This window comes from Parasteatoda tepidariorum, chromosome X1 (assembly GCF_043381705.1).
Source record: "Parasteatoda tepidariorum isolate YZ-2023 chromosome X1, CAS_Ptep_4.0, whole genome shotgun sequence".
Taxonomy (NCBI): domain Eukaryota; kingdom Metazoa; phylum Arthropoda; class Arachnida; order Araneae; family Theridiidae; genus Parasteatoda; species Parasteatoda tepidariorum.
The window spans coordinates 15,535,151-15,545,437 of NC_092214.1; the positions used below are offsets into that span (position 1 = coordinate 15,535,151).

Here is a 10,287-nt window from a genome sequence, read left to right on the forward strand (position 1 = left end):
TTCTTCTTTTTTCATTAATCTTTAATATTTTCCATGTTTTCTCCATATATCTATCTTTATATATATATATATATATATATATAAGCTCACCGAACAAAAAATTAGTCACCCTACCCCGCAAGCACAGTTGAATCGTTAGGTTTCGTTACATGACGCAGTGGTCAAGTGACGAGCACAACTGCGTACACATTGCTTCAATGTGATCAAAGGTAAGTAGCTATTACTAAGATATTTTTGTTTGAATCGAAAATTGTGTATAAGTATGGGTAAGTGTAAGGATGTATGATAGAGTGGCAAAAAGGGCCATTGTGTGTAGCCGTGCCCATGGTCATACGGTGAATGAAGTAGCTGGATTTGTTGGTGTTTCAAAGCTGACTGTTCAACGTGGCTACAAGGAGTGGTGTTATACACGTGGTCACGAAAGACGACGTCAGAATTATGGTTGGAGAAAAAAATCCTGCACGAAAGGGTCCGAAAACGTGTTTAACAACTTGTCAAACGAAATCACTTCCAAACCCGACAAGAATTGCTTCAGTTAGTAAATAAAGGTCCATTCCGACCTGTTAGTGAGAGAACATTGTGTCGGGAGTTACATGCAATGGACATTTAGAGTCGAACATCTCGTAAGAAGTCATTGCTCACGCAAGCACATGCAGCAGCACGGCTTCAGTGGGTTAGAAGTCACCGAACATGGACAGCAGCTGACTGGCGGGATTTAATATGGTCTAACGAATCACGTTTTAGCCTTTATTCAAAAGACGCACATCGTCGAGTGCTACGAAGAGCAGATGAAGCATCTCATCCTGATTGTATGCAAGGTCAGGTTCAAGCCGAAGGTTTTTCTCATTATGGATTGGGCCCTCTCACTGAGGTTGCCACTAATATGAACCAACTTGTTTATTTGAACATTCTGGATGATTAGATGCTGCCTTTCAGTCACCATCTTCATAAGGAGTTTTTGTCGATGCCCCTATTTTGCAAGATGACAACAGCAAAGTTTAGCGGTCGGAAGAATATGTGACTGGTTTTATGAACACTCAGACACTCTTTTACATCTTGACTGACCGGCAAAATCATCTGACTTCAACCCCATTGAAAATTTGTGGGACATCTTGAAACAACTGGTAAATCGCCGAAATCAGCATCAGCAAACAAAATTTGTATTTTTAAGAAAGCAAACATTTTATTCAAAATGACGATAATAAGGACGCTTGTGAAAACGACATTAAAACTTTTTTGTATTTAATATTTTTGAAATTCATGAGAATACCTTTAATTTGCAATGTTGCAAGGCCATTTTCTATTACAAAAATGGCAATTTTAAGAAAAATCATGGTTTTGGAATTCAATGTAGGAGTTACATGTAGAGCAAAAAAATATTTTTTGTCATGAAAATTACTTATAAAAACTATCCACTTCAGAAAAAAAGTTTTGACTTATTAAGTTAAGAGTTCGATAAATTTGCAAACTTACATCGAATGTCAAAGTTTTTATTATTTTTTTCCAAAAATTTAAACTAGAAATTTAATCTTGATTGTTGTCGTCGTAAAACTTTCTCTGTCTCCATCGCCAATAAGTTAGCTTATAACTGTTTTTAAATTTCCCCAGCATTTAAGAAATTTGATAAATTCATATCAAATAATTAGTTTATGAAATAACATAAAACAATCAATTTGTGTTATTTTCAAAAGTAAGTACAATTTGAAAGTAAAAAGTTTAGAAAGTATTTCTCCTTAATAAAATTATTTTTTTTTGTACCAAATAAATATGCGATTCTTTGGAAATGAACTTCGTTAAAAAAATATGCACTATCTCGGCAAAAGTATCCGGAAATCCAGCGGTATGGACTTAGAGTGTCTTGAGACACATATTAATAGGATATTGATCCCCCTACTTGCCAAGGAAGGGAGAAATCTCAATAATGAAAATATCGTCAAGGTCTCTCTTGACGATGTTAATGCGATCGCAAGGTTCCGTCTGAGAGAAAACACAGTGTAAAAAGACTCGCAGATTTGCAATAAATGCAAATAGAGACCTTACCAAAACTATCATCCTTAGAACTGGTCACTATCGAGGTACGAAGATCCTGTGAGATGGCAATAGTAGGACCTACCGTCTCTGCAATAACTGTGATGATATTCCACTGACACCAAAATATATTTTTGACTGCCTTGCCATTTTAAGATCCCTGGTTCAGCTTGGGGAATTCTCCCCCTTTAACATCGAGAATCTGTACTCCGACAACATCAAGGAGTTAGCCGGTTGTGTTTTGCACACTCATGGATATTTATAGTTCTCCCCATGGACACGACACCAACCAACCATTGGTCACACTTTTGCATCGATGACAACCTGCACACGTCTGAGAAGACTTCCACCAGTTTTTGATAGGTGGCCATAGGAATTGACTTCCATCACAGCTGTAGTGAGTGCTTGCAGTGAGGATAGTCTAATTGGCTGGCTACGTAATCTGAGTTCTATTTCGTCCCAAGCGTGTTCTATGGGATTTAGATCGTGGCTCTGAGAAGGCCAGTCCAATTTTTGAACACCCATTTCGTCAAACCACGTCTGTGCAAGCCTCGATGTGTGAATGGAGCAGTTATCATACTGGAAGAGAAATGGGCCTTCCCCGAAATATTGCCATGGATTTGGGACCCAGTCAAACCACAAGAAACGTTCCCACACCAATATGGTTCCACCACCAAAATTACTGGGTGTTCGAGTACTTTTGACCAGAAAGTGTATATCTACGAATTTTCTGCCTGTTGCATATATAAACCTAAACGGATTTAAACAAATTTTAACTGCAAACATAAGGTAGTTGGAATTGAGAAGAATAAGTAAGTGAAGTTTAAAAGAATAGTGTAGAAGAATGTATCATTAAAGTTTAGAGGAATATATCATTAAAATTTGTTTCCTTGTTTTATTGCTACTTTTTAAACTTTCAAGACGTAATCCAGATAACTTCTCGGTCTTTAGGAGCGAACTCATCGCCATTGACGTCGGATTGGAAACACTCCTAAGTGACACTGGATCTGAGGACATTTGGATACTTAGTGACAGTAGTAGTGCAATTCAGCACCTACGAAATTGTCATCAGGTCAGTGACCATGCAGGTTTGCAAACACTGGAAAAACTAAAACACATGTCCCAAAAACGAGACATTCACATTCAGTGGATACCTTCTCACGCACATGTGTCAGGTAATGAAATTGCTGACATGTTGGCCAAAAGGGGCTCCATAGAGACTTTGACTAGTCGCGACTCTCTCACTTTCCAAGAAATTTCTTCTGTATGGAACAGAAACTGTAAACAAATGTGACTAACTCCCCCTGCTCACCACTGGTATTGTAGAAAGCGCCCCGGCTGCATTCTTGAGGAGGGGGATCAGCCAGATATGACAGCAGTTTCAAGACTAAATAGTGGCCATCTCAAAGGAATGACTTTTACCTCCGGCTGCAAAATTTTTTCAACCTGCAATAAGTGTCATGCAGAGCCATCCTCTCTGGAGCATATCCTGGACTGCCTGGGTCTGGGTTTGGAAGACCTAAAAACATCTCCACTTCTTGTTATTGACTTCGCTAGAATACATGGACTCATGTACCAGATCTAGCTGTTGCTAGGTCATGAAGGATTAGAAACAACAACAACATTGCTACTTTTTAAAACTACACTAATTGTCTATTGATGACGGCCTGAGAATCATTCATAAGGATGATCTGCAATGGCGCAAATTAAATTTCCGTATAACTTCCTTAAAAACAATTACAAATAATTTTTAAAAATTGTCTATAATTTCCCACAATTAATTGAATTTTATTGCTGTTAATTTCCTGCATCAAATGTTATTTAATACGTAAGTATAATTTAAAAAATAGAAAAATTCTAGCATTCATGTATATCGGCAGAAACAACAGTAGTACGTATTGATACTTATTAATCTATATGATATAAAAAAATTTACAAATATTAATGAGTTCAAACGTTTTCTAGAAAAGAATAAAGTTAATACAAAGTTTCGAAAAAAGTTTATGATATGGATAATTAGCTAGAAATATCTCAAACGAATAGCAAAATTCTGCAAAAGTAGCTGAAGTGTCAAGACATCGATAACCCCTTTGAGCTTAGGTCATGACCGTTAAAAATAAAAATGAGTCGAAGAGTCAGGAAAATAACATTGCCAGGAGACGTTCACTTTTTTATTTGATAACCGTCGTTGAATAGCCCACCAAATGTTAGGGTTTACGACTACTAATGTTCAATTATAACCCAATCCAGAAGACAAGAGGACTCCTTAATCAAGTATTAGACGAAATTTGCCTTCTTTGAGGACATTTTGATGGAGCTAACCCACATTTGCGTTACATGGAGAGGAAAACCACTAAAAGCTCCCACGGTTAGCCTCATTAGAAGGCGAACACTCTATCCCCTGAACCATCGCGCCAAACAATAACAATAAGAGAGCACTCTGTATTCAACTGCTAGGTGCTAACTAAATCTCGCCGAAAGTTTTTTTTTTCGCATAAGTCAATCATTTTAGCATTTATTTGTGTAACTGATTCTGATTAATAAATAGGTTAGTAATTTGAATAATAATAATGTAATTGTGATAATTTAATAAAATTTTAAATTTTTGCTTTATTAATTTGATTGTTCTATATATCAGTTACAATATAATTGACGTAATTTATTCATTAAATCAATTACATTATAATTAATGTAAATGATTCTATAAATCAATTACTTATTATGCAAATGACAATACAAAAATATATTATGCAAATGTGGTTTTTGAATCAAAATAGATATTTCGGAGGGAGTAAAATTTCTCTCAATGAAAATTTTGGTGAATTAGATTAAGGGTTCGAGTGATTAAAAAATATAATCAATAAGCGTTTATTAAGTTTAAACATTTCACACAATATTGAAGAAAATGTGTCTGACGAATGCGAAGTTTTTCCTTCCGTAGACGAACAAACTAAAAGCAGCTGTTTAGAGCTATCAATGAAGAATAATACGAGAATAGAAACAAATGTTGCTTTTTTTTAATATATAAAACAGACAGATAATGACACGTCTGCTAAAAGAATAAATTAATATATATATATATATNATATAGTTATAATAGAAAAAAAATTTGTATTCCTGTTTAGCTTCCAATTATGAAGGCGACATTATTAAAAAATAACTTAACTGCACATAATGAAATTATAAATGCTCCAAAGTATATAAAATAAATATTTAATATTTTATAACTTTATACAAATAAAGAAAAAATATTAAATAAAAGTGTATCTAATGTGTCTCTTTTGTGTGCGTGTGTAGTGTGTATATGTGTGTATATATATATATATAGATTGATTTGTAAATTCTTATAAATCCTTCAGTTATGAATAAAATGCTGATTTTTTTTTTTACAGTTTCTCTTTAAATCATTATTAATAAAATTTGAATAGATTAAATACTTTTAAAAAGTTAATTTACTTTTAAATACTTATAATGCACATGAATATTTGCCTTATTTTCAATCAAGAAAAACTTAGATCATAATGAATCAAAATATATNTTCTTATAAATCCTTCAGTTATGAGTAAAATGTTGATTTTTTTTTCAGTTAATCTTTAAATCATTATTAATAAAATTTGAATAGATTAAATACTTTAAAAAGTTAATTTACTTTTAAATACTTATAATGCACATGAATATTTGCCTTATTTTCAATCAAGAAAAACTTAGATCATAATGAATCAAAATATATTTAAAATAATCACACAAAAAATCGAAATATATTTTCATTTTTAAAGAATTTATGAAACTTTCGATATAGAGAGAGAAATTGTTAATATAATTCAAAAAATCACATTGTTCTATGAAAGAGGAAGTTCCCTCCATTCGCCCATGACTAATCCTACTAAAATATGTCCTACAACCAATCACATAAGTTATTTTGAAAATGGTTTTTTTCCAGTATAACTTCCTTCTACAATTTTCCCACTTATGATTTAACCGTAGTGCTACGGCAACCCCTTAACATTGACTTCTGGGAATGTAACGATGAGATAAAGCATCAAAACAAAGTTATAAATGCAAATAAAATAGCCTTCAATAATTATTATTTTTTATTTCAATCGTGAAAACTCTTGTAAAATCATAAAAATTGCTGAAATTTAAAATAAAAGGGTTTAGAATAATTTATTTTTGTGTCTCTTACTTGTTTTGAATTCTGCACCAGTAGGCTGTTTGAATTTAACCTCGTAATCCGTATTTTCCGTCTAGACTGTAACGGAATAGTTTGAGAAGAAAAGTTACGCACCTGGCCACAACTTACATTTGCTTTTCAGGCTCAGAAGGAAAAGATAGAAAAATATTTTTGCGTGAACGTAATAGTAGCTTCTGTTCTACCCACTGAACATATGATAGTTTCGCGCGTTTACTTTTCATTCCTTTCGCCTCATTGGTTGCAATAATTATAATGAGTCACGCGAACTTGGCCTTAATGTTAGCGTGTTAACAATAAATGAGAAGCCTTTTAGATCGTGTGTACCCCGGGGCTTATAAATTTTTTTTTTTGTTAAATTGTGATTGAAATCAATCAAGACGGCAGAATTTTGAATTTTTAGTTTAATTCAAGTTAAATTGCTGCTTATTAAATATCCAAATCCTAATCGAAATATAATATCCCGCATACGTTTCAAAATATATTGTGAGTCACATGAGTGCCTACATTATATTCCTGTTAAAACGGCATTTTTATTCTTTACAATTTCACAAATAAATTTTATACTTCAAAATTGCTGAAGTACAATAAAAGTTCGTTATAAAGACAATTCATAAAAAGAAAAGAAACTATCTTTCCAAGGAAAAACACATTCTATATTAGAATAGAATATTGTATTCCATGTTGAAATATTCTATATTTTGTTCTTCTTTATAACGTTAAAATATCAATAATTATACTGAAAAATTAAATAGACATATTTACCTCTTTTTCTACAATATTTTCTATATTTTAAACTATCTAAATTTAAAACACTTATCTTGAGTAGACAACTTTTGCTTACAGATTGTAAATTGAATTACGTAAAGGTAGAAATGTCAAAGACAGGAATGTTTCAACTACAAGTTTCCAAATCGTAACAAGATTTTGCACGAAAAAATGAAATGAAGTGCAAAACTTTTGACGTCATAACAGTGAATGTTGATTTTAATAGTAAGGTGTCAAAAAGAGGTATAGGGTAGTGTGATGAATACATGTTCAACAAAAGGTGCAAAGGCGAAGTACGTGGCAGGAATTCAAAAAATAGCGAAAGGACTTTTCTTGTGTTAGGAAGAAGACAACTTAGCCGGTGGTCGCATTCTCATTGTTTTATAAATATAAGAGGTGAAAATTGCAAAGAGGAACTATATTGATTTCAGAAATAAATAAAAGTATTTTCCATTTAAACTTTTTTGTATAATAATGTCACTTAAGTAACAGAAAAATGTTTTTAAAAAAAAATTTTCGTAATTGCGGAAGGCTAGTAATTATAATTCAGTATAAACGAAAAATTTTGGCATCTTTAATATTAATAGTATTTTGACCGTGACGTAAAAATTTATCGTAATAGCGGACTATCGTAATAGCGGATATGATATACTCTTTATACCGAGCTTCTGTTGTAATACAAACGTTGAGACCAAAGCTTTCAGTAATTGCAATTTTTATTTTAAAACAAAAATTAAATTGTAGAGGATATAATTGTAACAGCTGTGTAAAAAAAAATATCCTTTCTTTTTTTTAATAAAGAAATGCATATATTTACAATACAAGAACTTTTCTTTCTGTATTTAGCATAAGCATTCTTATTAACCCAATTAACAACTTTCTTGAAAATTCTCATTTAATAATTTAGTTATTTCTTTGCAGAAAAAATTGTCTTATAATTTTTGGAAACAGTTACGCTCCTGGTTGCTTTTAAAAATTAACAAATTGTCATTATTGTCGTATGAAAGACAGTCTCGTTTTAAGGTAAAAATTCATATTAATTTCGAAGATTTATTTTCATGTTAAATGAAACAAATACTGAATTAGTTTTTTATATTGAATAATTTTAGATTTTTTAAATGCGTTAAAGTATGTTATAAGAGAATTGAAATCAAGCATATTCATTTATTACATTACATTACAGAAACAGGAATTAAATTTTATTACGTATAAAAATAATTTTCACCCAAGCAAAATTCCTATTTATTCGAAGAATAAAGATATTAAAATTACCATATATTTAATTATCTAATAAATTATTAAAATTTCATTTTCAATATTAGAATTAAAACATTAGAATTTCTTTTCATTTTACATTTTTTTTTAACTCTTTAGCTTAGCTTTAGGAAAACAAAAACGTCCAGCTTAATGATAGTCGCTGAAATTATGTGAGTAACTTAAATTACATTAATTGAAATTTTAAGTATAAGCCCATAGACTATGACAATGATGATAGGCAGATATATTTCAATGGACTAGATTCTTGAAAGTGTTTATTCGTTTTCGGCGATACGGATTGCTGTACCTGAGATTTTTTCACCAATTTTTATTAAATTTTTTAATTAAAAAAGTATTATGCATTAATTTTACTATTTTAAAATTCTTCTTTGCAAGCAGTTTGCAAAAATAAGGAGAAAAATTACCAATAAGCATATGTGGTAAATACTACATTGCAGAAAGAGGAATTAAAATGTAAAAGTAAAAATAATTTTCTAACTATAAGCGAATTATACTCTAAGACTAATATTGAGAATAGATAAGTACATTAATGCGCATTAATATATTTAAATACTATTATACTATTTCTATCTAATCTGCGATTAATTTTGATTAAGTAATTAGGCTGTAATTGAGCACATTACTTTAACTTAAAAATAGGTGGAATAAAATAATATTTTCTATGAATTTGAACACCACTGATTTTAAACGAAAAGAAATGTTGATTGGCTGTGAAGAGCTACATAATCATTTCTTCAGCTATTTTAGTGTTAAATATACAGCTTTAAGTTTTAAAAATCTTTCTTCCATTTTGCACACACTCTCAAAGCCGTAAATTTAATTAACAAAAATTATAATAATAATATACAAAGGATGTTCATACGATATAAGTGATATCAAAACTAAAGAGCATTGAAATAGCATTGGCGGATGGAGGCGGCACGTTACCATTGAGCACATGTTACGTCATTACCAATCAGGAATCGTTTTGGATTGGATCACCTACGGAAGCCTTTTTGGGCAATTTAAATGTTTAATAATTTAAAAAAACACATTTGAAGGAAAAAACAATCATATTTTCGGATTCAGGAGAGAATTTCCAATAAGTTAGGATTGAAATTTTAAAAAATTAGGGGATGCTGTAATTGTTCATTTCAAAATTTTCTGTGAAGAAGTGAAAACGCCGTTCTCATAGGAATACAATGCAGGTGCCAAATTGCAAATAAGTGTATTCCATATTTCGTCAACATCTTTCGCTGTACCCATTTATTAATTCCTACTTTTATTTTTAGGCTACCAGAAAGTTTCCACCTCAACGATCCTCACCTGATGATGAAGAGGTAAAGGGGTCACCCCGGCCAACCGAAACGACCCCTATAAAGAGCTTGGCTTAATATTCTCTAGGCATATATAGCTATTTTCTCTTGGCGCTTACCTGATAATGAGGTTGCTGTATAGCCTGATATGAAGAAAGACTTTTTTTTTCAAGAGAGAGAAATTGAATTGTTAGATTTCAAAGGGAAAATTTCTTTTCCAAGAATTCGAAGAAGCTACTACTAACCATCATATCATTCTATAGCTAGCTTATCTCGTGAATCAAGATAGATTTATGTATTGTTTCTGCAATTTTAAATAAACATTAGAATTAAATAAAATTTCAATTATCAGAACATTTTTTCTAAACATTAAAAATATTTTTAACGAAGTCATTAAAACCTATAATTATTTGATTACTTAAAATTAATGATCGTAATGTTCTTATTATTGTAATAATTATTAATTTTTAACTATACAGTTCATCATCTGAGTCAATGAGGTGTGGAACACATATAAGAATTTTACACAAGGTAAAAACATAATTATAATTTTGCTTCAGGATTTTATGTGATTATGAGTAAACAATTAGTTATGTTGGATGTTACAAAATAACATAAAAGCGAGGTTGAAAACTTGACCAATAATTTACTAGGTAGGAGACATTCAAAACACTTAAAAATGTTTGAATAGCCAAATTAAAAGAAAGTAGTTTAAAGGCAATTAGAAAA

General features: G+C 31.2%; 2 long non-coding RNA genes across 3 annotated transcripts in view; one reads left to right on the forward strand and one right to left on the reverse strand.

Moving 5' to 3' along the window:
• LOC139427078 (uncharacterized) overlaps positions 1 to 6,391 on the reverse strand; it is a 165,438-nt gene extending 159,047 nt beyond the window's left edge. Inside the window, exon 1 of the long non-coding RNA XR_011638251.1 lies at positions 6,212 to 6,391. This is a non-coding gene — a long non-coding RNA (uncharacterized lncRNA). The remainder of the gene's footprint in view (positions 1 to 6,211) is intronic.
• LOC122270570 (uncharacterized) overlaps positions 1 to 9,912 on the forward strand; it is a 187,297-nt gene extending 177,385 nt beyond the window's left edge. The window contains exon 3 of one of the 2 annotated variants that reach the window (XR_011638247.1): positions 9,535 to 9,912. This is a non-coding gene — a long non-coding RNA (uncharacterized lncRNA). Of the gene's footprint in view, positions 1 to 7,906; positions 8,010 to 9,534 lie in introns of those variants that run through there. The other variant, XR_011638248.1, reaches the window with a different exon arrangement.
• The last annotated feature ends 375 nt before the right edge of the window (positions 9,913 to 10,287 follow it).